The following is a 27,358-nucleotide window of genomic DNA, read 5'->3' as shown; positions in this document are numbered from 1 at the left end:
CCACCAGCTGCTCGCTCTCTTTCTGTCTCTCTCTCTCTTTCTCTCTCTCTCTCTCTCTCTCTCTCTCTCTCTCACACACACACACACACACACACACAATAATAAATGTAATAAAGTTAAAATATTTCCAATGCAAAACAATTTCATTGGGCAGCAAAACATGGTCTCCCCTTTTAACGTCAGATCCCTTTAATATCTGACTAATGAAAGACAGTTAGAATCTATTCTGCTGCTGCATTCAGACTGTCCTAGCAGCCAGTCTCTAGGTAGCAATGTATGCATGAAAGGATGAGCATGAGAAGAACAAACAACATCTTAGTTTTGATGTAGTGATACCTAGATATACATACCTTGGAGAACATGTCTAGTCTAGATCAGCAGTTGTCTGGATTGGAGGTGGGGAAGTTTGATACAGATTGACAGGAAACAGTCTGTTATTTGTATGACCTGGGGTATGACCTCACCTTTTTGTACTTTGAATCCCTTGTGTATAAGATTGGGGATAGGTTGAGCGGTGGTGCACGTATTTAATTAAACGGAGGCAGTCTAATCTCTGGGTTTGAGGCCAGCCTGGTCTACAGACAAATTCCAAGACAACCAGAGCTACACAGAAAAACCTGTCTTCCAAAATAGAAAGAAAAAGAGTGGAGATACTGGGAGATTGCTCAGTGGTTTAGAGTCGTTCCTATTCTACCACAGGACCCAAATTCAGTTCCCAGTACCCACATTGGGCAGGTCACAACCGCCTGTGACTCCAGCTCAAGGAGATCTGGTGCCCCTTTTGTGACCTCCATAGGCACTCTCGTGCATGTGTGGTTATGCCTATACAAACAAAATATACATAGAATATAAAATAGAACTTTTCACTTTTTTAATGGAGATAATGGCAGACTCTCCTTTACAAGTTGTTCTGAATATTTATTGAGTGTTTATATAGGTCAACTGCTCTTAAGTTCTTCATGCATATTAACTCTTGATACTCGGTGACAACTTTCCCTTAAGGCACAATGGCAAACAAGGGAGTACAAAAAAGGGAGCAGTTATAGGGGCATAAATAGAGACAAAAGTGTTTAGGTTATTGAACAGGCCTTTAGACTACTTGGTACAGAAGATCTATGGGCCTGAAACACACCTTTAAGGATAATATATGTGTTGATAATGTCATGCACAAGGAAATTTGGTTTGTTATTTGTGGTGCTGAGGATTGAGCACAAGCTGAACAAAACACTGAGATACATCCCTGTCACAGAAGTACATTTCATTCCCCCCATATTTTATACCTAAACTGCTGTAACTTCATGGTATGCTCTCCTGCTTTAAGGAATGCATTGTCTTTAGTTATTTAAAGCTTAAAGACTAATGTTTGATGCTGTTGTTACGATGTGTGTGTGTGTGTGTTTGCGTGTGTGATGGATAGCCTTGAAATAATGCAGACTTGAACACAGAAGGAAATGTTTTTGATTGCCTTCTTAATATGCAACTTGGTATGTTTTCTTTTTTTTCTTTTTTTTTTTTTTTTAGGAAGAAATAGTATATTAACAATAGATGAGAACAGGGTAGTTTAACATTGCTTCAAATATATTAAACAAACCCATTACTGGTCATACCTGTCCTGTTGTTGTTTTTTTTTTTTTTTTTTTTTACTTATTTATTTATTTTTATTCTTTTTTAATTAAAATTTCCACCTGCTCCCCATTTCCCATTTCCCTCCCCTCCTCCCAAATATTGCCCTCCCCCTACTTTCCTCCCCCTATCCCCACTCCTCTTCTCCTCCCCCCACTCCATTCCCCCTCCCTCTCGATACTGAAGAGCAGTCCAAATTCCCTGCCCTGCGGGAAGACCAAGGTCCTTCTATCTACGTCCAGAAAGGTGAGCGTCCAAACAGGCTAAGCTCCCACAAAGCCAGTTCATGTATTAGGATCGAAACCTAGTGCCATTGTCCTTGGCTTCTCATCAGTCTTCATTGACCGCCATGCTCAGAGAGTCCGGAATCAACCCATGCTTATTCAGTCCCAGACCAGCTGGCCTTGGTGGGCTCCCAATAAATCAGTTCCACTGTCACAGTGGGTGGGTGCATCCCTCGTGGTCCTGATTTTTTGCTCATGTTCTCCCTCCTTCTGCTCCTCATTTGGACCTTAAGAGCTCAGACCGTTGCTCCAAATTGAGACTCTGTCTCTACCTCGATCCATCGCCAGATGAAGGTTCTAAGGTGATATGCAAGATATTCATCAGTATAGGATAGGGTCATTTCAGGTTCCCTCTCCTTAGTTGCCCAAGGTACCAGCTGAGGACATATTCCTGGACACCTGCGAACCCCTCAAGAGTCAAGTCTCTTGCCAACCCTAAGATGGCTCCCTTAGATAGGATATATACTTCGCTGCTCCCGTATCCATCCTTCCTATATCCCAACCATCCCAATCCTCCGAGCTCCATAAAGGATACAAGACCTATCCATGATAAAGTATTTATTCAGAAAAATATCCAACATCTATATAAGGTATTAAATTGTCTGATTTGAGTGATTTTGCAGTGTGGTTTAAATTCTGGTTTTTCTGAGACAAGGTTTCTCTGTCTAGCTCTGGCTGTCAGTGGAACTCATTCTGTAGACCAGGCTGGCCCTGAACTCACAGACATCTGCCTGCCTCTGGCTCAGGAGTGCTGGGATTTGCTGGGATTAAAGGTGTGAGCCACTAGCACCCAGTTTTATTGTTTTTTGAAAAGCAATGTATAAGTAAAACCCACAGTTTTACAAAAATAGCTATTCAAGTAATCCACACAAAGTTGTTTTCACCGTTAACAATTTCTATGGCATTTGACATGGGCTACAAACATGGCCCTATGGTAAAGTACTTTCTTAGCATGTGGCTTCAGACCTGGGCTCAATTCCCAGTACCATCAAAAAGAATAAAACAAAACAAAACAAAACAACTACTTTTTACTAGGAAGACCCTTTTCCCTTCCTCAATAAAAGAGAGGTCAGGAGTGTGCCTTGTATCAGCAATTCCAGCACTTTGTTATCAGACACTGGGGGGATTGCAAGTTCCAGGTCAGGCAGGGTCACATAGTAAGACCCTATCTAAAATACATAACAGCCAGGAAATCTTAAAATGAAAAATGGTCTATGTTTAGTAATAGTGCAAGTTAGTTTGAGTCATGAAAAATTTAAACAAAAATCAGTCTATAAGAAAATGTTGATGAGGGTCTGAAGAGGTGGCTCAGCATCTAAGAACACTGCTTACTCTTCCAGAGGTGCTGAGTTCAGTTCCCAGTAACCACATACTGGCTCACAACTGTCTATAGTGTGATCCCATGTCCTCGTCTGACAAAGTTGGACGTGCAGGTAGAGTACTCATATAAATAAAAATAAGTTTTTAAAGAAAAATAGGAAAGAAGGAAGGAAGGAAGGAAGGAAAAGAAATGAAGGAAGAAAAAGTTGATGAAGCCCGGTGGTGGTAGTGGTGGGAGCACATGCCTTTAATCCCAGCACTCAGGAGCCAGAGGCAGGAAGAGCTCTATGCATTAGAGGCCAGCCTGGGCTACAGAGTGAGCTCCAAGACAGCCAAGCCTACACAAAGAAACCCTGTCCCATAAAACCAAAAGAGTTGATGATCTAAATATTTGTGCAGTAGGACATACCTATAATCCCAGATTTGGAAAGCAGGAGAATCCATTGTTCTGGGCTATGTAAACTCATGACTCAAAAAAAAAGAAGAATAAAAGAAAAGAAAAACTATATGTATGTAGGACTGGAGTGTTTTTTCTGTGATTAAGAAAACTGTTTGCTCTTGCAGAGGACCTGAATTCAATTTCTGGCACTCACACAGAAACTCAAACCATCTGTAACTGCAGTTCTTCTCATCTAGGAGCACACAACACACATGCTTACATGCAGTGAAGATGTTTATATGCATAAATATACATGTACATAATAATTGACGAGAGGCTGAAGAGGTAGCTCAGCAGTTAAGAGCACTTGTTCTTCCAAAGGGCCTGTGTTCATTGCCAGCACCTGCTTGGTCAATCACAACCCTCAGTAACTCCAGTCCCCTGGATCTGATGCCCTCTTCTGGCCTACTTGAACATTGTGTGCACATGATGTACAAAGTTTACAAAACACCTAGACACATAATTTATTTTAAAAATAATTGAGCAAGACATGGTGGTGCATGCCAGTAATCCCAGCACTCTGGAAGCTGAGAGGAGAATCTTGAGTTCAAGGTTAGCCTGAGCTACATAACAAGTCCAAGGTTACCCTGGTATGTATAGCAAAAACCTTTCTAAATTTTAGAAAATAGATATTAAGAGGGATTACAGCATAAACAATAAAATATCAAAATGGAAAAGTCAAAATAACCAGAAAAAAATCAAATATTAACTCTCACAAAATGATTTATTAACAAATTATTTTACAGATGAATGCTTTCAAATAATTAAAGCTCAGATGGTTTTTAAACATGAGAGTTGTCATAGAAAATAAACACAATTATCAAGAGGCTACTATATGCGTGTACAACAACTTATAGGCATCATAATAAAATCAAACCAATCACCGACAGACATAATATACAAAGCTCAATAATTGCTATCAAAATGTATTTGGCAAATAGGCAATTATTATTTAAGATAAGGTCTTGCTCAGATTAGGTGAGTCTCTAGCCAGAATCTTTGGGCCTTCCTTAGTCCTCTAAATGCTGGAATTAGATGCATACATGGCAACAACTGGCTCAGCAAATGCTTTACGCATGACCATATGCCTGGTACTGTAATAGATGTCTGAACTAATATAGCACAACACCTGCCCCATGGACTCCATTTCAAGTGGGACGATGGCTACAGGAACAAGTATTTCCCATTACAAGATTATTAAGTTAGCTACAAAGTAGTAGATTTCATAATGGCATTTTTACACATGTTTTCTTCTTCCACACCCTGCCCTCTGGCCTTTGCCTTGCCCTCCCCTCTGTCCCATTCTTGCTGTTTTTCCATTGCCCACAACAACCTAATTTCTCCTCTCCCAGTACAATATTGCATTATCTTCTGTCAGTGTTCCTGTACCCTAATCCTTCAGGTCTTTTTCCCTCTCACAGTTCTCTAGTTTCATGAGTCATCCACACATGGACACCGACCCACTCACACATAGAAACTTCAATCAAGGCTGCACACATGAGAGAAAACATAGTGCTTATCTGAATGCAGTTTATTTCAGCTAAAATTCTGAATTGAAATTTCACCCATTTTCCTACAAATATCATTTTTTTACTTTTAAATCTGTGTGTGTGTGTGTGTGTGTGTGTGTGTGTGTGTGTGTGTGACCACAGAGATGAGAGATGTCAGACCCTCCTGGGGCTTGTGTTACAGGTGGTTGTGAACTGCCTGGTTTGAGTGTTGGGAATCAAATGCTGGTCCTCTGGAAGAACAAGAAGTGCTCTTTATCACTGAGGCATATAGGCATATCATGTGATAGTTTTGGTTGTCGTCCTCAAAGATTTGTTTATCTTTTATTTTTATGTGTGTGAATATTTTTCCTGCAATATATGTGTACATCTGTGGTGACTGTGGAGGCCAGAAAGGGATTCCCTGGAACTGGAGTTATAGATGGTTCTGAGCCACCAAGTGGGTGCTGGGAACCAAACCCAGTTCCTCTGTAAGAGCAGCCAGTGCTTTTCCCTGAGACATCTGTCCCACCACTTTCTCATTTTGACAAACCTACTTACTGATTTCCTCAGTAGCTGCAATTTATGCTCACTAGCAGTGAGTAAAGTTTCCTCTTTCCTCAAATTCCTGCCAGCATCTGTTGTTCTGTTTTCTTGATGAAAGTCATTCTGAGCTAGTAAGGTGACAGTATAAATCATTTTAATTTCACCTTTCCCTGATGGCTTAGGATGTTGAACCCATCATCAAATATTATTTGCCATTTCTATTTCTTCCTTTGAGGACTGTCTGCTCACCTCATTACCTCATGTATGGATTGGATTTGGTTTAATCTTGGCTGTTTTTACATAATAGAACCCTATGCGATACAGAGTTGGCAATGATTTCTCAAATCTGTAAGCTGTCTCTTCAGTAGTGAGGTTCCTTCCATTGTTAGGCAGGTTTTTAGTTTGCTATAATCCATGTGTCAGTCCTTGGGTTGTGTTCTCTGCTGTCACAGTCCATTCAGAAGTTCCTACCTCTGCATAGGATGATTGTTGACACGGGACATAGTTGATGTGTCTTCCCTGCAGTTTCAGCATGTCCTGTCTTCACATGAAGTCTGTGATCTATTTTCAATGTTTCATGTACTTTGAGACTCGACCTGATTTCATTCTTCTACAGGTACATACCCAGTTTTCTCAGCACCATCTGTAAAAGGATCTTTCCTAATGACATCTGGGTTTAAGGGAAAAAATGAAGTACCTTCTAGGGCTGGGTTGATGAATCCATGATTAAGAGCACTTGCCGCTCTTGCAGAGGACAAAGGTTCAGTTAACAGCACCCATATGGCAGCTCACAATCCCTTATATCTCTAATTCTAAGGTATCTGATGTCATCTTCTGGAGAGTAGTTGACTGTTCAGTTTTCATGAGTTTGTAGGCATTCTGGGGGTAGAATTGTTGTTGAATTCTAGCATTATTCCATGGTAATCCAATAGTACACAGCTGGTTACTACATTTTCTTTTGTATCTGTGAATGTTTGCTTTGTTACTGATTATGTGATCAATTTTTGAGAAGGTTCCATGAGATGCTGAGAAGAAGGTATTTTCTTTTCTGTTGGGTGGAATGTTCTATAGATGTCTATTAATTTCATTTGTTTCACTACATCTGTGATATCTCTTATTGCTCCATTAAGTTTCTGTCTGTTTAGCCTGTCCATTGGTGAGAGAGGAGTGTTGAAACCTACTATTAGAGTGTGTGTTTCCCTTCTTTGAGTTGTGGTGGTGGAGAGTTGTCAGATGTCTGTGTTATTATGGGTGTTCTTAGCTTCCTTGGTTTGTGCTTTGCCTTCTAGTAGTTTCTGTAAGGCTGGGTTTGTGGCTACCTATTATTTAAATCTGTTTTTGTCCTGGAATATCTTTTTTCTCCATTGATGGTGAATGCAAGCTTTGCTGCGAATAGTACTCTGGGATTGCCTTCATGGTCTCTTAGTGTTGGCAGCACATCTATCTAAGACATTCTGGCTTTCATGGTTTCCACTGAGAAGTCAGGTGTAATTCAAGTGCCTACGGACTCCTGATCTTTGATGAAGAAACCAGAAATACATGGGAGACCATTCTCTCCCTTATAAAAGATCATGTCAGCACACAGAAGCCACCCTATTGCTGACACACCCCCACATCCCAAAAAATATTTAATGGAAAGGAATTCCCACACAGACCTCAACCTAAAACCAGATATCTTGAACCTAACAGAAGAAAAAGAAGGGAAGATCCCTGAAATCAATGACATAGGAAAAGACTTTCTGAGCAGAACACTATTAACACAGACACTAATTTCAACAATTAATAAATGGGATCTCATGAAACTGAAAAGCTTCTGCATGACAAAAGATCCCATCATTCAGACAAAGTGGCAGCTTACAGAATGGTAAAATATTTTTTTATCAACTACACACCCAATAGAGGGCTAATATCCAAAATTATACAAAAAAACTCAAACAAAATGTATAAAGAACTCAAAAGGCTAGATATCAAGAAAACAAATGACTCAATTAAAACTGGGAATTTTTAAACAGAGAATTCTCAATAGGGAATCTTAAGTGGCTGAGAAAGACTTAAATGTTCAACATTCTCAGTCATTCGTGAAATGCAAACCAAGTCTGCTTTGAGAGTCCATTTTACACCTGTCAGAATCCTTAGGATCAATAATACGATTGACAGTTCCTGCTGGCAAGGACATAGAATAAGGGGTACACTCATCCACTGCTGGTAGGAGTGCAGACTCATACAGTCACTATGGAAATGAGTGTGGATTTACCTTAGAGAGATGGGACCTGATCTACCTCGTGATAAAAATTGGAACCTTTATACAAATGAATATTACTCAGCCATTAAAAAGAATTAAATTCACAGTAAATGGGTAGAACTAGGGGGAGAAATCACCCTGAGTGAGGTACCCAGACACAGAAAGCCAAATGTGGCATGTATTAGCTTACATGTGGATATACAGAATCACAGAGATTAAGCATAGAGTAACAGACTAAGGAGGAGAGAAGCATCTCATCAGGAAAGAAGAAATAGAATAGAAAGGTACAGGCTGGTGAGGGGAGGTGCAAGGAGAGAAATAGAGGGACGAGGGAGTGTATACAGGGAGAAACAGCTAAAACTAAGGCCACGGAAGTAGTGTGCAGTGGCATGGGTATTGATACAGTCGATGCTTCCTGAAATAAATGCATATGTGAAGGCAATCTAACAGAGAAATCAAATAACAGGGTGATGAGACTGTGTCTGAGAGCTTTCTCCTTCTGTCTTGCATTCCATTCTTTAGGTTGGGATTAAAGATGTGCACCACTGGGATTAAAGGCGTGCACCGCCAGGTTTCTATGGCAAACTAGTGTGGCTACTGAGATTAAAGGTGTGTGCTACCACTTACTCTCTGATCTTCAGCTAAACTTTCTTTATTAAAATACAAATGAAATATCACTACACGTAAGTATCACGAAACATTGTAAAGGAGGGGACACATAGATTATAAGAGCCAGAGCATCATGGAGTTTGCTGTGACATTGTATCTCCTAGGAATGTCAGAATCTACACCAATAAAATCTTATTAACATGGCTGCTTAAGTATGAGCTGAATAAGGACAAGAGGCAATCTATAAGGGACAAGGGGCCAACCAGCCCTACACAAAGAACTATAGGGAACTCACAAATGCCGGGAGTGGAGAAACAGTTTTAGTCCTACTGTGGGAAGAGTACACGAAATGCTTATCCAATACCAAATGGTGAGCCCTGAATCATACATACAAATAACATTATACTAAATTAAAGTATGCGTGTGTTATAGTTTCTTAGGTACTTAACAGTATGAATCCTTGTGATTTTTTTCACATATCCATACTATTATTTAGCTCTCCTTTCTCCCTGTGTATTTATCTCCCTTCAACCTAATTATAACCCTGACAGCATACAGACAAGTAACATACAGATTGGGCAGGTTACATACACATATGCATGTAACAAAATTAATGAATAATCCATGAATTTGAAAGGGAACAAGGAGGCATATAAGAGCGGGTTTGAAGAAAAAAAGTAAAAGGAGAAATGATGTTTCATTGTTACAAAATATTTGTATAACTATGTAAAGACGTGTTGCATTTGTTGAATTATAAGTAAAAATGTGTTGCTGTTTTACCTTGTCTGCCTAAGGCACCTGATTAGTCTAAGAAAAAGCTAAATGGCCAATAGCAAGAAAGAGGTATAGGCAGGACTTGCAGGCAGGGAAACTGAGTAGCAGGAGGAATTTAGGCTTAGAAAGGAAGAAAGAAAAAGAGATACCAGGGAGAAACCAGTGGCCAATCAGACATACATGGAGGAAGCAGGAAACCAAGACTTACAGAATAAAAGAAAGGTAAAAAGCCCCAAGGAAAAATGTAGATGAAAAGAAACAGGTTAAATTAAGTTCAAAATCTAGCAGGACGAGCCTAAGCTAAGACTAAGCACTTATAATTAATAAGAAGCATTCATAATAAATTATTTGGGAGTTTCTTGGTGGCCCAAAGGAAAATTCCAACTACACATAATACAATAAATAAAATAAAGAAGTAGTTGTTTTTAAAGAATTAACATAAAAGGTAAAAAAGGGACACAGCCAAGACTGTTAAATAGACAAGCTTGTCTCAGAAAAAAAAAGAAGATAAAAAGAGATGTAACATATCCCTATTACCTGCTCTGAAGAATTTTTCACAGATACTGCCACGGCATAACCACATGGGAATAAGGTGGCCTGCATTAATTAAAAGAGTTTCTAATAGTAAAGTATATTACAGTTGCTTATGACTTAAAATGTCATTATAAAATATCTAGCAAATTAAATTCAACTTGATTACATTATCATTTCTTCCCACTACATTCCTTAGGATGAATTTTAATTTATTAACGCCATGTATCACTAAGCTAAAATCCTGATACAATTATCTCACTTGATCCTGAGTGGCATTCAGAAGTAGACATAGAAAGCAAGCTTGTCAGGTTTTTGTGTGTCTATGACTACCAGCCTGATGACTGTAGACTTCAACTTTTTAAAATTTGTACAAAAAAAATGTTTCAATGAGTTCTTTGATGAGGAATGATTTTAGAAGGACCAGTATGTGAAAACTTGCTTTATTTAAGCACCCGTAGAACATTAATCCTTTCTCACTTCAGTCTTCTATAAAAAGAATTCAGGAGTAGTTAATGCATAAGCAATAGCTATTACAATAGTCTTACTAATTGACCTTGTAATGACAAAATATGGGAGATCTTGGTCAAACAGAGATAATACTTCCAATTCAAATGTCTTAGCTAAAGTGATTTTGAATTTCTTCTGTAGACTCTTCTCAAACTCACAGAGATCCCCCTGCCTCTGCCTCTTGAGTACTGGGAGTAAAGGAATGTACCACCACTGACCAGCAAATTTTGTACTTCTTAAGGCATCTTGAAACTAAGATGAGTGTTGAAATGAATTTTGAGAACTTAGGTCCTGATAAAACTGTACAAGAATACTTTTTATTTGCCTTTATTTTTTTAAAAAAGATCTTTATTATTTTTATTTTATGTATAAAGTGTTTTGCCTACATGTATGTCTGTATACCACACGTGTGTCTGGTGCCCACCAAGGCCAGAAGAGGGCATCAGACCTCCTGAAATTAGAGTTATAGTTATGGGTCCTGGGGATTTAACCCATTTCTTTGGAAGAGCAGGCAGTGCTCTTACCCATGGAGCCATTTCACCAGGCCCAGGGATATTTTACAAAACAAAACAACAATAAAAGATACTATGGAAAACAACTGGGCACTGCTGCAAAAGTACTTGATTGTCTCAAATACAGATGAGGAGACACACTGATGGCTAGGAAAGACTGAAACTCAAAAGGGCTGCTAGGGACAAAACTACAATTCTAGCCAGAGGCACAACAGCTGCAAGATTTAGAAATCTAAGCTTTTGCCCTAGGACTTCCCACCACTGTCTGGGAACTGGCATAGCCTTCTTGCTTAAGAGTACTCGCAAGAGGCTTTCTGACGTCACGCAGGCGGAGACTTTAAAATCCAAATGGCTCCTGGTTGGCATTGGTGGGTGTCTTCCTAAGCAGTTGTGCATTTTACTGGAAGTGGGCGCTGGGGGTCAAGAACCAGAGAGAAAGGTAACTGCTGGTATGGGGTTAACTCTGTTCCTGCTAAGAAACTCTGTGGCATCAGAGACCTGGGGCGGCATCTACCAGGTTCTGGGTTCAGGGATCAGTAAGTTTGTGTGGGCAGCGCCTGGAGAGGGAAAAGAGGATGCTGATTGCTGACCAAGGTGTTCCGCAGGGAGGGGGAGAAGGGGAGGACTGCCTGGGAGGGACAGGTTAAAACACTGCGTTCCTGTGGTAATGCAGCATCTGAAAAGCCATGTAAGAAGAAAAAGTCTGGGAAACTGAAGGCTTGAGAATAAGACCTAAGTGGAATGTAAGCAGTCGAACAAGGAGTGATGTGACTCAGTGCACAGCCTATTGTGCTAAAGTCCCCAGCTCAAACAAACAATAAAGTGGGTGTTATTATTTGGTGTTAGTATTTGGGAATCTGCATTGGCCTGCCTGTCCTTAGGGTCCTGACAGGAAACCTCCTCACCTGTAGCCACTAAGAGCACTTCACCTGTAGCCACTTCTGGGCACATTTGCTATGGTTCCTTGTAACAGGTGGACCTACCCCTAACCTCCCCCTTCTCCTGTGTCTACCTCCCTCTCTCTCCCGCACTCTTTACCCCATGGGACTAGTCTGCTCCCCTCTCTGCCTTCTCTGTCCCTTCTCTCTCATCTTCCAATAAGCCTCCTGTATAAGCCTTATCGCATAGAGTGACTTCTCTTCACTACATATATATATAAAATTACATATATATAATTTTATCAACAGTGAGTTCTGTCTTATCCTAGAAAGAAGCCAGGGCAGGACCAGAAAAAGCTGAGTGGCTAGCATCTAGTGCTGCAGAGACGAAGACAGGGTCTGACATAGGTATGCTTATGATACTAAAATATTTTGAGAATGGAAGCAGCCTCTACATTATGTTATGGAACGGATTGCTTGTCTTTACTGAAAGGGAGATTAGAACCAGAAAGACAATAGTGGGTATTAAACTATGGGGTTAAACATAAAGCAAGAAAAGTAGATATTAGGAAAAGAGAATGAATCCTGATTTTGAAGCCAAAGGAAACATTTTGAGGAGAGTTAAGGAGCCTGAGATTTCTTGTCAAGCAGTCTGTGAGTTACCATTGAAATAGACATAAGAGATACCAGTGATGTATTCGGGATAACACATTGAAATTTTGCGATCATGGATTGCCGTGTGATGCAGGAATCATATATGTTCATTTTTGCATTGTCTTGCTTGAGTGTATTGAATACTTGAAGTTGCATAGGTGTTATCTTTAGTGAGGACTTAAGTATACATGACAAACAAATACAGCACACAGGGAAAATACTATCGTAAAGGAATAAACTTAGTTACTCCTCTACTTCAGAATAAAAGTGACAATTATTGCTTAATGATCCACTTGCATCTGGAACATTTTTCTGATATTGAAATCATGAATTAGGTTCTGAGCATGAAGCGCAGTTCCATTTCCACCGGTGGTGCTGGCTGCCTCTCCACACAGGAATTAAGATCTCAGGACCTCGACGAACCAGACCTTTATACCCGTCAAGCGTAAGTGCCTCCAACTATGGATCTCAGCTGCATGCTGCCATGTTCTGTACCTAGTTCTCAGAAACTGTAGAATCAGATGGTGAAAGTGGGTCTTCTCTAGTTCCACACTTGAGTCGCTCACTCTCCAAAGGTTAGTAATTCCTTCAGAGAGCTTTGGTTTTACTGTCTAAGTCTGGCAGTATTAATTATATTAGCAATTAAACTAAGAAAATGTCAATATAAACTCAATTTAAAATAACAATCTTATTATAAGGTTTCAAAACTAAAATGGTTTTATTTATTTATTTGCTTCTTTGTTTGTTTTGGTTTGTTTTGGAGACAAGATTTCTCGATGCAGCCCTAGTTTTCCTGGCATTCACTCTGTAGACCAGGTTAGCATCGAACTTTGGGATATACCTTTCTCTGCTTCCAAAGTGCTCAGATTAAAGGTGCGTGCCACCACCACCTACAATGCTTTTAATTTAAAAAAAAAATCTGGGTAAGCAAGATGACTCAGCAGGTAAAGGCACTTATCAACAAACCCAAACACCTGCTTTCAATCCCCAGACCCACATGGTAGAAGAGAACCTGCTGCATCAGCAGCTACTGACCACCAGCTGCTCGCTCTCTTTCTGTCTCTCTCTCTCTTTCTCTCTCTCTCTCTCTCTCTCTCTCTCTCTCTCACACACACACACACACACACACACATAATAAATGTAATAAAGTTAAAATATTTCCAATGCAAAACAATTTCATTGGGCAGCAAAACATGGTCTCCCCTTTTAACGTCAGATCCCTTTAATATCTGACTAATGAAAGACAGTTAGAATCTATTCTGCTGCTGCATTCAGACTGTCCTAGCAGCCAGTCTCTAGGTAGCAATGTATGCATGAAAGGATGAGCATGAGAAGAACAAACAACATCTTAGTTTTGATGTAGTGATACCTAGATATACATACCTTGGAGAACATGTCTAGTCTAGATCAGCAGTTGTCTGGATTGGAGGTGGGGAAGTTTGATACAGATTGACAGGAAACAGTCTGTTATTTGTATGACCTGGGGTATGACCTCACCTTTTTGTACTTTGAATCCCTTGTGTATAAGATTGGGGATAGGTTGAGCGGTGGTGCACGTATTTAATTAAACGGAGGCAGTCTAATCTCTGGGTTTGAGGCCAGCCTGGTCTACAGACAAATTCCAAGACAACCAGAGCTACACAGAAAAACCTGTCTTCCAAAATAGAAAGAAAAAGAGTGGAGATACTGGGAGATTGCTCAGTGGTTTAGAGTCGTTCCTATTCTACCACAGGACCCAAATTCAGTTCCCAGTACCCACATTGGGCAGGTCACAACCGCCTGTGACTCCAGCTCAAGGAGATCTGGTGCCCCTTTTGTGACCTCCATAGGCACTCTCGTGCATGTGTGGTTATGCCTATACAAACAAAATATACATAGAATATAAAATAGAACTTTTCACTTTTTTAATGGAGATAATGGCAGACTCTCCTTTACAAGTTGTTCTGAATATTTATTGAGTGTTTATATAGGTCAACTGCTCTTAAGTTCTTCATGCATATTAACTCTTGATACTCGGTGACAACTTTCCCTTAAGGCACAATGGCAAACAAGGGAGTACAAAAAAGGGAGCAGTTATAGGGGCATAAATAGAGACAAAAGTGTTTAGGTTATTGAACAGGCCTTTAGACTACTTGGTACAGAAGATCTATGGGCCTGAAACACACCTTTAAGGATAATATATGTGTTGATAATGTCATGCACAAGGAAATTTGGTTTGTTATTTGTGGTGCTGAGGATTGAGCACAAGCTGAACAAAACACTGAGATACATCCCTGTCACAGAAGTACATTTCATTCCCCCCATATTTTATACCTAAACTGCTGTAACTTCATGGTATGCTCTCCTGCTTTAAGGAATGCATTGTCTTTAGTTATTTAAAGCTTAAAGACTAATGTTTGATGCTGTTGTTACGATGTGTGTGTGTGTGTGTTTGCGTGTGTGATGGATAGCCTTGAAATAATGCAGACTTGAACACAGAAGGAAATGTTTTTGATTGCCTTCTTAATATGCAACTTGGTATGTTTTCTTTTTTTTCTTTTTTTTTTTTTTTAGGAAGAAATAGTATATTAACAATAGATGAGAACAGGGTAGTTTAACATTGCTTCAAATATATTAAACAAACCCATTACTGGTCATACCTGTCCTGTTGTTGTTTTTTTTTTTTTTTTTTTTACTTATTTATTTATTTTTATTCTTTTTTAATTAAAATTTCCACCTGCTCCCCATTTCCCATTTCCCTCCCCTCCTCCCAAATATTGCCCTCCCCCTACTTTCCTCCCCCTATCCCCACTCCTCTTCTCCTCCCCCCACTCCATTCCCCCTCCCTCTCGATACTGAAGAGCAGTCCAAATTCCCTGCCCTGCGGGAAGACCAAGGTCCTTCTATCTACGTCCAGAAAGGTGAGCGTCCAAACAGGCTAAGCTCCCACAAAGCCAGTTCATGTATTAGGATCGAAACCTAGTGCCATTGTCCTTGGCTTCTCATCAGTCTTCATTGACCGCCATGCTCAGAGAGTCCGGAATCAACCCATGCTTATTCAGTCCCAGACCAGCTGGCCTTGGTGGGCTCCCAATAAATCAGTTCCACTGTCACAGTGGGTGGGTGCATCCCTCGTGGTCCTGATTTTTTGCTCATGTTCTCCCTCCTTCTGCTCCTCATTTGGACCTTAAGAGCTCAGACCGTTGCTCCAAATTGAGACTCTGTCTCTACCTCGATCCATCGCCAGATGAAGGTTCTAAGGTGATATGCAAGATATTCATCAGTATAGGATAGGGTCATTTCAGGTTCCCTCTCCTTAGTTGCCCAAGGTACCAGCTGAGGACATATTCCTGGACACCTGCGAACCCCTCAAGAGTCAAGTCTCTTGCCAACCCTAAGATGGCTCCCTTAGATAGGATATATACTTCGCTGCTCCCGTATCCATCCTTCCTATATCCCAACCATCCCAATCCTCCGAGCTCCATAAAGGATACAAGACCTATCCATGATAAAGTATTTATTCAGAAAAATATCCAACATCTATATAAGGTATTAAATTGTCTGATTTGAGTGATTTTGCAGTGTGGTTTAAATTCTGGTTTTTCTGAGACAAGGTTTCTCTGTCTAGCTCTGGCTGTCAGTGGAACTCATTCTGTAGACCAGGCTGGCCCTGAACTCACAGACATCTGCCTGCCTCTGGCTCAGGAGTGCTGGGATTTGCTGGGATTAAAGGTGTGAGCCACTAGCACCCAGTTTTATTGTTTTTTGAAAAGCAATGTATAAGTAAAACCCACAGTTTTACAAAAATAGCTATTCAAGTAATCCACACAAAGTTGTTTTCACCGTTAACAATTTCTATGGCATTTGACATGGGCTACAAACATGGCCCTATGGTAAAGTACTTTCTTAGCATGTGGCTTCAGACCTGGGCTCAATTCCCAGTACCATCAAAAAGAATAAAACAAAACAAAACAAAACAACTACTTTTTACTAGGAAGACCCTTTTCCCTTCCTCAATAAAAGAGAGGTCAGGAGTGTGCCTTGTATCAGCAATTCCAGCACTTTGTTATCAGACACTGGGGGGATTGCAAGTTCCAGGTCAGGCAGGGTCACATAGTAAGACCCTATCTAAAATACATAACAGCCAGGAAATCTTAAAATGAAAAATGGTCTATGTTTAGTAATAGTGCAAGTTAGTTTGAGTCATGAAAAATTTAAACAAAAATCAGTCTATAAGAAAATGTTGATGAGGGTCTGAAGAGGTGGCTCAGCATCTAAGAACACTGCTTACTCTTCCAGAGGTGCTGAGTTCAGTTCCCAGTAACCACATACTGGCTCACAACTGTCTATAGTGTGATCCCATGTCCTCGTCTGACAAAGTTGGACGTGCAGGTAGAGTACTCATATAAATAAAAATAAGTTTTTAAAGAAAAAAAGGAAGGAAGGAAGGAAAAGAAATGAAGGAAGAAAAAGTTGATGAAGCCCGGTGGTGGTAGTGGTGGGAGCACATGCCTTTAATCCCAGCACTCAGGAGCCAGAGGCAGGAAGAGCTCTATGCGTTAGAGGCCAGCCTGGGCTACAGAGTGAGCTCCAAGACAGCCAAGCCTACACAAAGAAACCCTGTCCCATAAAACCAAAAGAGTTGATGATCTAAATATTTGTGCAGTAGGACATACCTATAATCCCAGATTTGGAAAGCAGGAGAATCCATTGTTCTGGGCTATGTAAACTCATGACTCAAAAAAAAAAGAAGAATAAAAGAAAAGAAAAACTATATGTATGTAGGACTGGAGGGTTTTTTCTGTGATTAAGAAAACTGTTTGCTCTTGCAGAGGACCTGAATTCAATTTCTGGCACTCACACAGAAACTCAAACCATCTGTAACTGCAGTTCTTCTCATCTAGGAGCACACAACACACATGCTTACATGCAGTGAAGATGTTTATATGCATAAATATACATGTACATAATAATTGACGAGAGGCTGAAGAGGTAGCTCAGCAGTTAAGAGCACTTGTTCTTCCAAAGGGCCTGTGTTCATTGCCAGCACCTGCTTGGTCAATCACAACCCTCAGTAACTCCAGTCCCCTGGATCTGATGCCCTCTTCTGGCCTACTTGAACATTGTGTGCACAAAGTTTACAAAACACCTAGACACATAATTTATTTTAAAAATAATTGAGCAAGACATGGTGGTGCATGCCAGTAATCCCAGCACTCTGGAAGCTGAGAGGAGAATCTTGAGTTCAAGGTTAGCCTGAGCTACATAACAAGTCCAAGGTTACCCTGGTATGTATAGCAAAAACCTTTCTAAATTTTAGAAAATAGATATTAAGAGGGATTACAGCATAAACAATAAAATATCAAAATGGAAAAGTCAAAATAACCAGAAAAAAATCAAATATTAACTCTCACAAAATGATTTATTAACAAATTATTTTACAGATGAATGCTTTCAAATAATTAAAGGTCAGATGGTTTTTAAACATGAGAGTTGTCATAGAACATAAACACAATTATCAAGAGGCTACTATATGCGTGTACAACAACTTATAGGCATCATAATAAAATCAAACCAATCACCGACAGACATAATATACAAAGCTCAATAATTGCTATCAAAATGTATTTGGCAAATAGGCAATTATTATTTAAGATAAGGTCTTGCTCAGATTAGGTGAGTCTCTAGCCAGAATCTTTGGGCCTTCCTTAGTCCTCTAAATGCTGGAATTAGATGCATGCATGGCAACAACTGGCTCAGCAAATGCTTTACGCATGACCATATGCCTGGTACTGTAATAGATGTCTGAACTAATATAGCACAACACCTGCCCCATGGACTCCATTTCAAGTGGGACGATGGCTACAGGAACAAGTATTTCCCATTACAAGATTATTAAGTTAGCTACAAAGTAGTAGATTTCATAATGGCATTTTTACACATGTTTTCTTCTTCCACACCCTGCCCTCTGGCCTTTGCCTTGCCCTCCCCTCTGTCCCATTCTTGCTGTTTTTCCATTGCCCACAACAACCTAATTTCTGCTCTCCCAGTACAATATTGCATTATCTTCTGTCAGTGTTCCTGTACCCTAATCCTTCAGGTCTCTTTTTCCCTCTCACAGTTCTCTAGTTTCATGAGTCATCCACACATGGACACCGACCCACTCACACATAGAAACTTCAATCAAGGCTGCACACATGAGAGAAAACATAGTGCTTATCTGAATGCAGTTTATTTCAGCTAACATTCTGAATTGAAATTTCACCCATTTTCCTACAAATGTCATTTTTTTACTTTTAAATCTGTGTGTGTGTGTGTGTGTGTGTGTGTGTGTGACCACAGAGATGAGAGATGTCAGACCCTCCTGGGGCTTGTGTTACAGGTGGTTGTGAACTGCCTGGTTTGAGTGTTGGGAATCAAATGCTGGTCCTCTGGAAGAACAAGAAGTGCTCTTTATCACTGAGGCATATAGGCAGATCATGTGATAGTTTTGGTTGTCATCCTCAAAGATTTGTTTATCTTTTATTTTTATGTGTGTGAATATTTTTCCTGCAATATATGTGTACATCCATTGTGACTGTGGAGGCCAGAAAGGGATTCCCTGGAACTGGAGTTATAGATGGTTCTGAGCCACCAAGTGGGTGCTGGGAACCAAACCCAGTTCCTCTGTAAGAGCAGCCGGTGCTTTTCCCTGAGACATCTGTAACACCACTTTCTCATTTTTGACAAACCTACTTACTGATTTCCTCAGTAGCTGCAATTTATGCTCACTAGCAGTGAGTAAAGTTTCCTCTTTCCTCAAATTCCTGCCAGCATCTGTTGTTCTGTTTTCTTGATGAAAGTCATTCTGAGCTAGTAAGGTGACAGTATAAATCATTTTAATTTCACCTTTCCCTGATGGCTTCACCTTTCCCTGTCCATTGGTGAGAGAGGAGTATTAAAGTCTCCTACTATTAATGTGTGCGGTTTGATGGCTGCCTTGAGTTTTAACAATGTTTCTTTTATGTACGTGGGTGCTTTTATATTAGGGGCGTAGATATTCAGGATTGAGATTTCATCCTGATGAATTGTTCCTGTTATGAGTAGAAAATGTCCCTCTCCATCTCTCCTGATTGATTTAAGTTTGAAGTCAACTTTGTTAGAAATTAGTATGGCCACACCTGCTTGTTTCCTAGGTCCATTTACTTGATAAGCCTTATCCCAGGCCTTTACTCTGAGTAGGTGCCTGTCTTTGTGGTTGAGGTGTGTTTCTTGTAAACAGCAGAATGTTGGATCCTGTTTTCATATCCAATCTCTTAGTCTGTGCCTTTTTATAGGTGAGTTGAGTCCATTGACATTAAGTGATATTAATGACCAGTGGTTGTTAACTCCGGTCATTTTTTTAGTAGTAGATTTTGTGTGTTTCCCTTCTTTGAGATGTGCTGGTAAAGGATCTCTAGATGTCTGAGTTACTGTGGTCATTGTTGGACTCCTTGATTAGTGATTTTCCTTCTATTACTTTCTGTAAGGCTGAATTTGTGGCTACGTATTGTTTAAATTTGTTTTTATACTGGAAAATTTGTTTTCTCCATTTATTGTGAATGAAAGCTTGGCTGGGTATAGTAGTCTGGGCTTGCATCCATGGTCTCTTCGTTTCTGCAGTACATCTATCCTGGACCTTCTGGCTTTCTTGGTTTCCATAGAGAAGTCAGGTGTATGTCTGATAGGTTTACCTTTATAAGTAACTTGGCCTTTTTCCTTTGCTGCTCTTAGTATTCTTTCTTTATTCTGTATGCTTTGTGTTTTGATTATTATATGGCAAGAGGATGTTTTTTTTTGATCCAGCCTATTCGGTGTTCTCTATGCTTCTTGAACCTTCATAGGTATATCTTTCTTTAGGTTGGGAAAGTTTTCTTCTATAATTTTATTAAATATATTTTCTGGACCATTGAGCTGTGCTTCTTCTCCTTCTTCTATTCCTATTATTCTTAGGTTTGGTCTTTTTATTGTGTCCCATATTTCCTGAATGTTTTGTGATGAGAATTTGTTGGCCTTGCTGTTTTCTTTGATCAGCGTGTTTATTTTCTCTATGGTATCTTCAGAATCTGAGATTCTTTCTTCTATCTCTTGTATTCTGTTGGTTATGCTTGCTTCTTTAGTCTCTATTCGTTTACCTAGATTTTCCCTGTCCAGCTGGCCTTCTGTTTGTGTTTTCTTCTTTGCCTCCATTTCAGTTTTTAAGTCTTGAACTGTTTCCATTATCTGTTTGATTGTTTTTCCTTGGTTTCCTAGGGTATCATTCACTGATTTACTCAATTCTTCAAACTTTCTGTTATACTTCTCATCCATTTCTATAAGGGCATTTTTTACATGTTGTTTAAGGGCGTCAATCACTTTCATAAAGTCAATTTTATCTACTTCTTCATGATTAAGGTGTTCATGTCCTCGTGTTGGGAGGTCGCTGGGTTCTGGTGGTTTCATATAGTTTTTCAGATTGTTGGGTGAATTCTTGCATTGGCGCCTGCCCATCTCTTTCTCCGAATGCTCCCCTATGGATCTTCTTTTAACGGATCAGGTCTCCTTGCCTACTGATGTACTTTCCCAGTGATGGCACCCTGCAGTGATAGCTCTCCTGGTGCTCCAGTGATGTCTCTCCTGGTATCAATATCAGATCTCCGTGCCCAAAGACGGCTCTCCTGGTACCCATATTAGCTCTCCCACTGATGGCTCTCCTGGTGCCTAGATCAGATCTCCGTGCAGGTTGGGCAGTTTGTAAACAAAGGCCTTACCTTGCTTGGTGCGGGCAGGCTGGAGAAACAAAGGAAGTCTCGCCTGCCTACTTGCCCTGAGGATTTGCCTCCAGCGCCAGACAGACTGAGCTGGATGGTGTTATGTGCCCAAAGAGGAAAGGGGGCAGAAGGAAGAAGGGTTCTGGATGCAAGCTGGGTGGGACAAGAAGAGAGAGGCAGTATGCAGGGTGTAGAGCCCCTGCAGGGAGCCCAGGGAGTATAGGGTGGGGGATGAGGAACTTCAGAGTTCCCTGTCCAGGGCTGCTTCCCCCGCTGCCGGTCCGGTCGCAAACTCACCCTGCTGCTGTCTCTCCTGGTGCCTAGATCAGATCTCCGTGCAGGTTGGGTAGTTTGTAAACAAAGGCCTTACCTTGCTTGGTGCGGGCAGGCTGGAGAAACAAAGGAAGTCTTGCCTGCCTACTTGCCCTGAGGATTTGCCCCCAGTGCCAGACAGACTGAGCTGGATGGTGTTATGTGCCCAAAGAGGAAAGGGGGCAGAAGGAAGAAGTGTTCTGGATGCAAGCTGGGTGGGACAAGAAGAGAGAGGCAGTATGCAGGGTGTAGAGCCCCTGCAGGGAGCCCAGGGAGTATAGGGTGGGGGATGAGGAACTTCAGAGTTTCCTGTCCAGGGCTGCTTCCGCCGCCGCCGGTCAGGTCACAAACTCACCCTGCTGCTGTCTCTCCTGGTGCCTAGATCAGATCTCCTTGCAGGTTGGGTAGTTTGTAAACAAAGGCCTTACCTTGCTTGGTGCGGGCAGGCTGGAGAAACAAAGGAAGTCTTGCCTGCCTACTTGCCCTGAGGATTTGCCCCCAGCGCCAGACAGATTGAGCTGGATGGTGTTATGTGCCCAAAGAGGAAAGGGGGCAGAAGGAAGAAGGGTTCTGGATGCAAGCTGTGTGGGACAAGAAGAGAGAGGCAGTATGCAGGGTGTAGAGCCCCTGCGGGGAGCCCAGGGAGTATAGGGTGGGGGATGAGGAACTTCAGAGTTCCCTGTCCAGGGCAAGGATTACCTTTATAACAAGACCATGCCTTCAAGCTCCCATGTTTTTGGAGTAGATTCATTCATAGGGCTCTCACCTGCCTGAAGTCTCATGTCTTTGTATCATTAGTATCTGACTCTGGGGACTAAGTTACCAACATGAATTCTGCAGAATAAACATTCAAATTGTCCTAGTCCATTATAACAGAAGTTTAGGTGATAGAACGTAAAGCACAAACCATGAGGAACATAATGTACAGCCTGGTATGGCCTTTAATCCCAGAATTCCAAAGGCCAAGGCAAATAGATCCTCTGAATTCAATGCTACCCTGATCTACATGATCAATACCAGGCCAGCCAAAGCTACTCAGTCCTGGTCTCAAGAAAACATAAAGTGCAGCCTGGGTACCATTGTTTATAGTTGCAAAACCATAGCAGTAAGGTCTGATGAAAACGATGAGATTGTCTTATTTTGATTTCCTGATACTTGAATAAAACACAGAATAAAACTAATGAAGGGGGCTGGAGAGATGGCTAAGAGCACTGTCTGCTCTTCCAGAGGACCCCAGTTCAATTACCAGCAACTACATGGTGGCTCACAACCAGCACATTGTATGCATAGGAGATAAATAAATCTTTCAAAAAAAAAAAGACACTAACAGAGGGAAGAGTTTATTACATTAATCATCAAGGGAATTAAGGGCAGAAACTCAAGCAGGAGCAGAGGTGGGAACTATGAAGCCAAGCTGTTTACTGACTCGTTCTCCATAGTTTGCTCAGCTTGCTTTCTACTACAGTCCAGTATTACCTACTTGGGTGGCACTGCCCACAGAGGACTAGCCCTCTCCCATCAGTCATGAGTTAAAGGAGTGCTTCATAGATATGCCCATGGGCCAGCCTAATGGAGACTTTTCCTTTATTGAGGTTCCATCTTTCCAGATGACTCTAGTTTGTATCTGGTTGACAAAGCTAACCAGCAGAGAGATGAAGTTTAAAAGTATTATAAAGAAAGACAAGCACAGATCAGATGTGGTGCTGCACATGTGTGATCCCAACACTTCAGGAAACTGAGGAAGGAAAGCTGTTTGTTTGGAGACACAGGGACGAAAGGAGATTTAGTGACAGATAATGACTAATGTACTTATAGAAGTACATTGAATGTAGGAAAATGAAAAGGTTTTTGAGGAGAATCCTATACTCAGCTGTTAAACACTGTGCAAAGTAATTTGTGTAATGTGAACGAATACACAAAAATTAATGATGAATAAGATCTTCAGAGTAGACTCAAATATCTTCAAACAGGTATGCATGCAGTGTAGCTTTAAAATACACTTTTACTGTAGCCTTTATGCTTGCTAACACGGTTGCTCGTTATCTTCCTGTTTCTCATAGGTATCTCTTTGCACTATCCAAGAGCTCCCTCTATGCAGTGGAAGCCCCTCATACCTGGCCTAACATCCTGGCAGCCTTGGTATGGCTGATAGACTGCATCAAGGTATTTGATTGATAGTTTAAATCTTACCTTTAAACGTTTAGTTTTTGTTTTGTTTTGTTTTTCCTCACAATGAATTTCTATTCTCTCCCTATCTGACTTTTGCAACTTGTCTCCAAACCTGCTTCTGCTTTCAAAGCACGTCTGATTTGAAGTTCTTCAAACTGTTAATGTAAGAACGGTGAGCAGGGAGAAGCTCTGCTTGACAAATTGTTTTCCTGTGGTGTTAGAGTTTAGACAAAAATGAACCCATCGTTTTTCTTTGAGAAATTCATTTTGTCATTTTTCAAAAATAGAATCAGTGTTAATCACAAAAAATAGGGAAATATAGAATGAATATTTTCCCAACTTACAGATAACTTTTAAGTCATTTTCTTTGGATATAGCTTTCTTTCTTTCTTTCTTTCTTTCTTTCCTTCCTTCCTTCTTTCTTTCTTTGGTATTAGGTGTTGAACCATGGGTCGCTCTACCATTGAGGTGCACTTCAGCCCTGGATATTGGTTTCAAAGTCCTGTTTACTCTAAAACTGTGTACAGTCATGTTTTACTTGCTGATGTTCTGTCACTGATGGATGGCATGGTGGTCCCATAAGATTATTACAGATATGAACTAATTTCTGTCACTTAGTGATGGAGCCATTGCAAAATTGCTCATCTCTGGTGATGCTGATATAAACCTGTGCTGCAGCCATATAAGAGTATAACACATAAGTTAATGTTGCCTGACATGTTTACCCTACTTATTTTATAGTGTATGACATTTTTTTAAACAAATGTTTTTTTTTTATTGTAAAACAGTGCCATGTAAATCTGTAGCAGCCTCTTTTTTCTACATATTAACAAGTTTTCCTCCAAGGAAACTTATAGCAATTAAAAATACTCAGCCTCCAGATGTGATAGCACACTTTTTTGAGTCCTAGCACTTGGGGCAGCGGCAGGCAGATCTCTGAGTACAGGGACAGCCTGGTCTATGCAGAGACAGCCCTTCTCTACACAGCCATGGGTGAGCATTGTGTGCCTATGGAGAGGCATTACTGTTTCAGACTCTACCTATGTGGAAACTTTAAAGCTGTTTGTTTTCTCAGTTTTATATCCCGCTACGTGATTTTGCTATTAATTTGAAACTTTTCTTTTTTGGTTGGTTGGTTGGTTTTTTCTGTGAGTGAATCTCACCAAGTTGCCTAGTCTGTACTCTGGGGTCAAAGGTCAAATAATCTTCCCACTGCAATCTGGTAAATAGCTGGAACTACAGGTATGTGCCACTGCATCCAGCTTTTAATCCAGCATTTTATTTGAACCTTTTTGTATGAAATTCTTTCTGTCTCAAACTGAGCCAATGATTTGGGAAGGAATATTGTTGGGTTTGGTTTGGTTTTGTTGTCAGGTTGCTGTGCCTTTGAGAAAAGAATGGCTGGGATATGGTGAGTGGGCGTTTTGGTACATCATTTTGGAATAGAAACTGTATTTCACTGGTAGTCTTAACTGGGATCACCAGTCCTTGGCATTATATCCAGGTTTGGTTTTTGTTGTTGTTTTTTGTTGTTGTTGTTTTTGTTGTTGTTGGTTTTTGGAGTGGACTTCGTATTCCCTAGATTTATGGTCACCCATGTTAGTGTTAGAGCCTCTTTTATTCTGTGTAGGCACTCTTCAGCTGAACCGCATTTCCCAGTCCTGATGATGCCTTTGAAGGCTTTAACTTGTTATTTCTGTGTGTGTGAGCGATGTGTAAACATACTTATCCTGTGGCACACATGTGAAAGTCATAGCATAATATTTTGGAGTTGGTTACTGAGTCTGGTCTGTTGTTCATGTTTTTAATAACTGACAACATGAAAAAAAGAATATTGCTATTTTTTATATTTTTATTTTTTTTAAAGTTGAACTTCAAAGTTTCACACAAGAGTAATTGCCTGGGCTGGAGAGATGGCACAGAGGATAAAAGCATTGACTGCTTTTTCAGAGGTCCTGAGTTCAATTTCAGCAACCCCATGGTGGCTCAAAACCATTATAAGATCTGATGCCCTCTTCTGACATGCAGACAGAACACTGTATACATAGCAAATAAATCTTTTTTTTTTTTTTGGCTGTTGAAGTCACAAGGGCCCAGTCTTTAATGAGAGGCAAGGGGAGGGAAGGAGAGGGAAGGAAACTGGTGCACTCTGGGGTGCTCCAGGCATCTTCCTGCAACCTCCTGCAAGGGATCTCGGGGTCCAGGGATGTCCTGTTTCAGGTCCCGAGCTTGAAGCCTCTCTGGGCATGGCCCAGGCGCTGGAGTCCTGGTCCATATCTGCCCAGAGTCCAGAGGCCTCCTGAGTGTTCTGTGTCCGCCGGGGTGGGGGGGTGAGGGGGTTGGGGGGATGAGGGGTGGAGGGGTGGGAGTGTGATGGGGGTGGGGGGATAAGGGGAGGGGCCTTGACACCACTGCAGCTCACCTGAGCTCTGGTACCCAGAGCACCATCAGCTTATACCTGTGTGAAGCCTCTGTGTGAAGTACCTGTGTGACCTGGACCTTGGATCCCCTGCGGTGATTGCAGCTCCTCCTCTGGTTGCACAAGTGGAGGCAGAGGCTGCAGAGCAGCAGCAAGAGGAAAAGCCGCGGTTTTTTTGTTGTTGTCGTTCTTTTTTCTTCTTTTTCTGCTTCTCCCGCGCGCTGGGAGCCAGCTACAAGCGTGGCAGGAAAAAAAAATTGCCTTTTTTCCTTTTGCAATGATGCAAAAAAATAATGATATTACTGTGTATTTGCATGTGCATGGGCACATGTACACATGCTACAACATATATGTGGAATCAAGCCCAGGTTGCCAAAACTGTATATCATGCTTTTACCTCCTTCTCGCTAGCACTTTTTTTCCTTTTATCTTATCAATTTACAAAAACTTATCTCCACTTCCTACTACTGGAACTGCAAATGCTCATCTCCACATTCAGCTTTTACATGGTTACCTTAGCACAAATTCAAATAAATACCTGCAGTCAGCTATGAGGGTAAGCTGAGCAATCCAAGAACAGAGTGGCCAGGCACTAGAGAGAACTTTAACTTCTACCAATGCTTAGACCTAAGGGGCAATCCTCTCCTTGGGCTCCCTCCTCAGGCTCTCTCCTCAGACTAAAGGGACAATCCTCAGAATACTCTGAGCTCTTGTCTCCTCCCCTCTTATATTCCTCTCTCCATCCAGCCCTATCACTCCTGTCTCCACCTCTCTAGTGGTGGGATTGAAGGTGTGGGATCACCTCTGCAGGAGCTCTGTTTCTCTTTTAGACATTCAGTCATGTGTAACCCAGAGTGGTCTTGAACTAACAGATCCCTCTGTCTTTCTCCTTAGTCCTGGGATTAAAGGTATGTGCCTTCTAGTGGTTTACTCTGCACTCTGATCTTCAGGCAAGCTTTCTTTTTTAAAACATAAAAAAAACCCATCACAATAGTTATTGGGCCTCCAAACTCAATTCGTCATGCTTGTATGGTAAGCATTTTATCCACAGAACATTTTCCCAGCCTATCGATATTATTTAAAATTCTGTGTTTTGCTTACCCCTCCCCCATTGGCTTCAAATTGCATTCATAAACATTAGGGAAACATTCCCATCTTGACAATATTTAACGTTAACATTTGGGGAAGTATTGATTTTCTCATTTATTCATCTCTATTTCTTCAGTAAGATATAGCTTTCTTAATATCAAGTATCATGTTTTTAAGTTCCATTTGTTTTGATGTTTTCTTAACTATATTTCT

This window comes from Chionomys nivalis, chromosome 4, assembly GCF_950005125.1.
Source record: "Chionomys nivalis chromosome 4, mChiNiv1.1, whole genome shotgun sequence".
Classification (NCBI taxonomy): Eukaryota; Metazoa; Chordata; class Mammalia; order Rodentia; family Cricetidae; genus Chionomys; species Chionomys nivalis.
Note: the sequence above shows the minus strand (reverse complement) of the source record.